At 43.0% G+C, this 6,567-nt stretch overlaps 1 long non-coding RNA gene across 1 annotated transcript in view; it reads right to left on the reverse strand.

The window, feature by feature from the left end:
• LOC120540261 overlaps window positions 1–1,393 on the reverse strand; it is a 38,377-nt gene extending 36,984 nt beyond the window's left edge. The window contains exon 1 of the long non-coding RNA XR_005635784.1: window positions 778–1,393. This is a non-coding gene — a long non-coding RNA (uncharacterized LOC120540261). The remainder of the gene's footprint in view (window positions 1–777) is intronic.
• Between the last annotated feature and the right edge of the window lie 5,174 nt (window positions 1,394–6,567).

Raw genomic sequence — 6,567 nt, forward strand, 5'->3', positions numbered from 1 at the left:
ATGAGCACAACGAGTGGGGCGGGGTGGTGGCTCTGAGGCGTTGGTATCCCGAAGCCAAAAGAGATCCTACTCTGCTGAGCCCTTAAACCTTCAATTGCTCCGGGGGCTGTTGCTGCTGTACAATGGCTGACCCTGCGCTCGGACCCCAAGGCGCATGCAAAAACTAACAAATTCCTAATACGAGAAATTGTATAAGGTGAAATAAAGAACAAAAAAAAAAAAGAAAGAGAGAGGGCACCAGCCCTGCCCTGCCAGTTCAATGAATTATTTTACAGTACAATTAAAATCAATAAAGACATTAACTTGGACTGACCATTCCTTCCCTTTGTTCTTACTTTTGGGCGGCATGGTGGCACAGTGGGAAGCGTTGCTGCCTCGCATTAAGGAGACCTGAGGAGTTCGCTTCCCTGCGTGGAGTTTGCATGTCCTCCCCGTGTCTGCTTGGGTTTCCTCCCACAGTCCAAAGACATGCAGGTGAAGTGCATTGGCGAGTCTAAATTGGTGGGTGTGTGTGCCCTGTGGTGGGCTGGCACCCTGCCTGCGCTTTGTTTCCTGCCTTGCTCCCTGTGTTGGCTGGGATTGGCTCCAGCAGACCCTGTAGTTAGGATTTAGCAGGTTGGATAATGGATGGATGGATGGATTTCTTACTTTTGCTGATTGAAATCTGGACTGTGTTATTTTACATCTGGAATTGGCGTTGCTGTCTGCCAGCCATTGGAATGTCCGCCCTCTGCCTGCGACAAACATGCGCAAGTTAGATTAATGGGCGATACTCACCTGGATCTGTCAGGACAGAGTCCCGATCCCGTGACATTGCAGGGTGTCACACACGTGTGTTTAGGAAGCAACCAACAAGCCCCAAGATGACTGACACCACAAGAGACGAAGGGTTGATTTGCTGGTACTAAGGTCTCTCTCTCTTCATTAACAGAACTGAGGAAGACAAATAATAACTCACCACCAACAATTCTACTTTCTCAAACCACATCCCAACCTTCACGTTCCATTGGTGAAGTCAATTCCGGCAACCAACCGAGATGACGTCACGTCCGGCCATTTTGTTTTGTTCTCGTTTCCTGCCTCCATCTTGTATGAATACCCCACCTGAAGGTCTTTTCTTTTGTCAGATGCTTTTTTTTTTTTGTTTTCGATCTTGGGTTTCTGTCCAGCGGATATTAAACGGGGCAATTCCCCTGTCTTCCTGGAGTCCGTCGAGAGTTTTTTTTTCTTTTTCTTACAAGTGATAATGCACGGAGAGGTGCAGGCGCAGAATTTTGTGTATTTGCCTTTGCACCGCTGCTTGAGTTTCTCCTTATAAATGCTTTAAGTCGGGGGTCTCCAACTCCGGTCCTGGAGGACAACCATGGCTGCAGGGTTTCATTCGGACCCTTTTTTTTTTAAATTGAGTGCCAGGTTTGTGCTGCTAATTAACTTCTTGTGAATTCATTTTAATTGAATTGCTTTTTTAAGATTTGTTCCCCCAAATGTCTTCATCGTTCCTCTGAATTGCTTCATTTCTTTCTTTAAATGGCCCCCCAAACAGAAATGAAATGTGACGTGAAGTGAGGGAGCCAACAGAAGACCAACTCAGTCAGGGCCTCAAACTCCAACCAGTTTCACTCCAAGCAGCTGCTTAATGAGGTGCCGAGTCCCAGCATTAATTAAATTCATTTTTTGATTTCGTGGCTTGTTGCTGCTCTCGTGGTGCATTAGCAGACATGTCCGAAATTGTGGATTTTCTCTTTTCTATGAGCAGATCGACATTTCTGAGAACTTCACCTTTCCTTATTTTCAGATATCGTATGATGGCCACCAGTTGTTTTAGCTCATTTTGTATCTCATTATTGTTTGGCTGCTAATAAAGGAAAAAAAAAAAAAACAATTAAGGGGTCCGAGTCTTCAAGAGCAGGTCAATTAAAATGATTTCAAAAAATGTTAATTAGCAACAACAAACAGGTCACTCATTAAGAAAAGGGTTAGAATGAAAACTTGCAGCCGCGGTGGTCCTCCAGGACCGGAGTTGGAGACCCCTGCTTTAAGCCACGCAAGTGTGGGGGAAAAATGCCCCTTAAACAAGATGTATTATTTCAATTATCGCCCAATAGAGTTTTTCATAAGGAGAACAATGCAGTGTTACACAAGCAGTCCCGATTGACTTGGAGATCCTTCCTAAAACACAATTCAGATCACAATTAAAAAATAATATCAAGGGAGATCGTTTAAAGCAGTGTTTCCCAAACTCAGTCCTAGGGACCCCCTGTGGCTGCAGGTTTTGATTCCAACCAGATGCCTAGTGAGTGACAACCCCTGATAACGCATTTAATTAGCTGGTATTTTTTTTTTTCTTATTCTACATTCAGAAAAGCACAGCAGCGTGATTTTTACATTTATAAGACATTCAGAAATATTTCTGCTTTTTCAATAGATTTAAATGCTCAACTCTCTTTTGTTGATTTCATTATATTTTGCCCTTTCTCTGTGCAGTTTTTCCCCCCTCATTGTTTCTTATTAGCGACAATTAAAAACGAGCAGAGCAGACACGCAGGCAAACAACGCGGAATAATCAAAGGCTGCAGCTACTTTAGCGTCAGAGCCACCGATTAGTAAATAATGGATTAATTAAAAAATTAGGACACCTGGAAAAGTAGAATGAAAATCAAGATGAAAATACATTGTTCCTATATAACTGCTTGGTGCATTTTAATATATATATATTTTTTTTTTTAGCAAACTTAGTTTTCTAATTTCTATATTGTTCCCAAAACACAGAACTTGGCAAATAACACATCACTTAGTTAGCCCAGGAGTCCAGTTAAAAACAAAAGCTGGTTGGAACAAAAATCTGCAGCCACTGGGGGTCCCCAGGACCGAGTTTGGGAACCACCGATTTAAACCATCTTACAAACTAGAAAACGGGTAGCCGCGCTTCTTAATGACCTGATGCTTCGTGGTCCCGACTCAAGAGACACCAACACGTTTTGCACGGATCATCCTATGGCTTGACAGCAAAAAAAAAACAGGCTGTCATTACCGACGAGAGGGCCAAGACTTCACCCCAGCAGCCGGTAGTGACATCTCAGTAATATTACGATGACATACAGGCTTAAGTAAATCAGTCACTTTAACGACCCTTAATTTGTAGAAATTATTCATTTTTGTTCAATTAGAAAATGGAACAGAAGAACATTAAGGTTTTATGAGGACTGCATTAGCAGCAGTCCTAGTGGGCTACTTTTATTTCTAATGGCTCGTTTTATTAGCGGCCCTTGTTACAGAGCATGGCTATTATATTCTGCACGCATGCCCATTTGTTAATTTATTGAACACTTAGCAGTGATTGCACAACAGGCCTAAAAAGTTTTAGATGGAAGTTTCAAGTTCTTGCGGAAAATAAAGATATCACCTTTTATTTCTTAATAAAAAAAAAAAAATTGACGAGTTAAGCAGGAGATGCACGTAACGCCGGACACGTGACGTAAGACGCACCGTGCTTTCTGGCCAGGCTACAGTCCTCAATTTAAGAGGCATAAACAGTCGCACATAATGGCTTCTTTCTTGAATTCGTGGGCTGAAATGCATTTGCATAAGAGACAGGAACATAAAAGTTTGATGAGTAACTGAAAACCGTTATGTGGCTTTCAAAATCAAATTATTGATGTCTTTCCAAGTTTAGTTACGTGCAGGGAGGAAAATAGAAAAAAAAGCCATTAACTCCAGAATTCTGAATCATTTGGTGTAAATAAGGAGTTGCTTTGAAAGATCACTTCATTCACTCATCTCTATCTATATAAAATCCAACGTCTGTCTGTCCGCTTTTCACGAGAGCGCTACTTAACGGATTTGGATCGGTTTTTTTTTTTGTTTTTTTTCTCTAGAATTTGCTTGTATTTTAAGATAGAGAAGCTTTTATCCGTGGCACCTCTGCATGAGAACCCCCCTTTTTCTATGCAGTTTTTAACGTCTGGAAAACATTTGGGATTAAATCATTTTAGAGATTTGTACACAGACACACATTTTAGCATCTTACCAACAATTACACTCTAAATTTAAACTTTCCAGCAACACATTTCTTTCACTACCTTCAAAGTAGAAACTTTGTTAAACAGAACCTGCCCAATTTTCGTCACCTCCGAGCCTGCCTCCACGACGGAAAAAAAATATCGATCAGTCTTGAGGGCTCAGACAGCATCTCCGTGATATATAAAAACATTTTACAGTCCCTCCCTTTCAAAGATCCAAGAGGACAGTGCGGGACAAGGAGCGATCACTCACCATCTCAGAAAAGGAGTGGAAGGCAGCATCGCCCACAATTCACTCGAGCTCCATATGTGCAAAGCATACGATTACTCAACTGAAAACGATATACAGTATCGGGAACATCTCTCTCGTTTAAAACTGTCCAAAATGTTTCCAGGGTGAGATCCAACCTGCGAGCGCTGCCCTCGAGTTCCCGCCTCACTGGGTCACGTGTTTTAGGTCACGTGCACCAAATTTACATCATTCTGGACCAAAATCTTGAAATGCCTTTCAGAGAGCGTCACAATCCCACCTAATCCACGAACTGCTGTGTTTGGTGGGCTAACACAGGGGCTTAAAGTGGAGAAGGACACACAACACTTCACTACTGGCACGTTGACTTGTCTCCCCCTCAACTGAAAGACTTCCTAACTCTCCTGTTCTAAGTCAGTGGGTAACTGATGTTATATAATATTTGAAACTGGGGAAAAAAAAAATCAAATTCGCACTTGGAGGATCTGTGCAGAACTTTTTCAAAACCTGGCAGGTTCTAATCAATAACATTTTAGAATAAGCATTTCATTTGAGGAAGCAGGTTCTCTCCCATCTTTTACTCCATTTGTCTTTATTCATTTATTAGTATATCTATTTACTTATTTTTCCTAGCTTAAAGTTTTACTCTGCTGCCCTGGCTCTCCTTCTCAGGGGTGGGGGGTGATTTGCTTTAAACATTTTGTTGTTTTTTTTTTTTGGTAAAACTTGAATTATTTGGATGGAATGTTCTTTGACTTTAATAAAATCAATAAAATTAAATAGATAAATAATTTGCCTAAAGATTCTGGTTGATTTTGCAACTTCTCTCATCGTGCTATGCATCACAGTTCACCTGCGGTACTGATTTATTTGTGTGAATCCAAGAGACACACGGCGGGCCGAGGGGCAGGGACCTCCTCATTCACGCGCCGGCCTCGAGGTGTGTACCTTACCTAGCTACCCAGAACTACTCACGGATTTAGATTGGGTTTTTTTTTTTTTTCTTCTTCTAGAATTTGGTTGAACTTTCCAGTTGATTTTGTGACTTGCGCCAAGTATCATAGTTTGCTTACGGTACCAACTTATTTGTGTGAATCTGAGAGAGAGGCTGCGGGCCTAGGGAAGGGGAAACGGGGCCCTTTCTCACTCACGCAACAGCCTCGGGGGGGACATAACTTACGTGCACTTAGCTAGCGAACGACAAAACTAAACGGCTTTTTTTCTGTCATTTGTTGGAACAATCCGGTAGCCTTCTCTTATCACGCTAAGAATCATAGTTCACTTGCAGGAGTGATATATTCACGCAAATCAGAGACGGGATGAGGGGGGATGCGTGACATCAGGAGTAGAGAGCTGGGCAGGGGTCCCCCTCACGGTCTTGTTTCACTAATACGCGGGGGTCGGCTAGTATGTATAGAAAGACTGATTTTGATTTTAGTGTAGTCAGCAGGATAATATATATATACTCGGCAAAAAAAGAAACGTCCCTTTTTCAGGACTGTGTATTTCAACAATAATGTTTTAAAAATCCAAATAACTTTACAGATCTTCATTGTCAAGGGTTTAAACAATGTTTTCCATGCATGTTCCATTAACCATAATCAATGAATTAACATGCACCTGTGGAATGGTCGTCAAGACCTTCACAGCTTACAGAAAGTAGGCATTTAAGGTCACAGTTCTAAAAACGCAGGACACTAAAGAGACTTGTCTACCGACTGTGAAAGATGCCCAGGGTCCCTGCTCATCTGCGTGAACGTGCATTAGGCCTGCTGCAGGGAGGCATGAGGACTGCTGATGTGGCTACTAGGGCAATAAATTGCCATGTCCGCACTGTGAGACGGCGCCACAGGGAGACAGGAAGGACAGCTGATCATCCTCGCAGTGGAAGACCACGTGTAACAACACCTGCACAGGATCGGCACATCCGAATATCACACCTGCGTGACAGGTACAGGATGGCCACAACAACTGCCCGAGTCACACCAGGAACACACAATCCCTCCATCAGTGCTCAGACTGTCCGCAATAGGCTGAGAGAGGCTGGACTGAGGGCTTGTAGGCCTGTTGTAAGGCAGGTCCTCACCAGACATCACCAGCAACAACGCCGCCTATGGGCACAAACCCACCTTCGCTGGACCAGACAGGAGTGGCAAAAAGTGCTCTTCACTGATGAGTCACGGTTTTGTCTCACCAGGGGTGATGGACGGATTCGTGTTTATCGTCGAAGGAATTGAGCACGTCTGGGACCTGTTGGATCGCAGGGTGAGGGCTAGGGCCATTCCCCCCAGAAATATC

Source organism: Polypterus senegalus, chromosome 12 (genome assembly GCF_016835505.1).
Source record: "Polypterus senegalus isolate Bchr_013 chromosome 12, ASM1683550v1, whole genome shotgun sequence".
NCBI classification, from domain to species: domain Eukaryota; kingdom Metazoa; phylum Chordata; class Cladistia; order Polypteriformes; family Polypteridae; genus Polypterus; species Polypterus senegalus.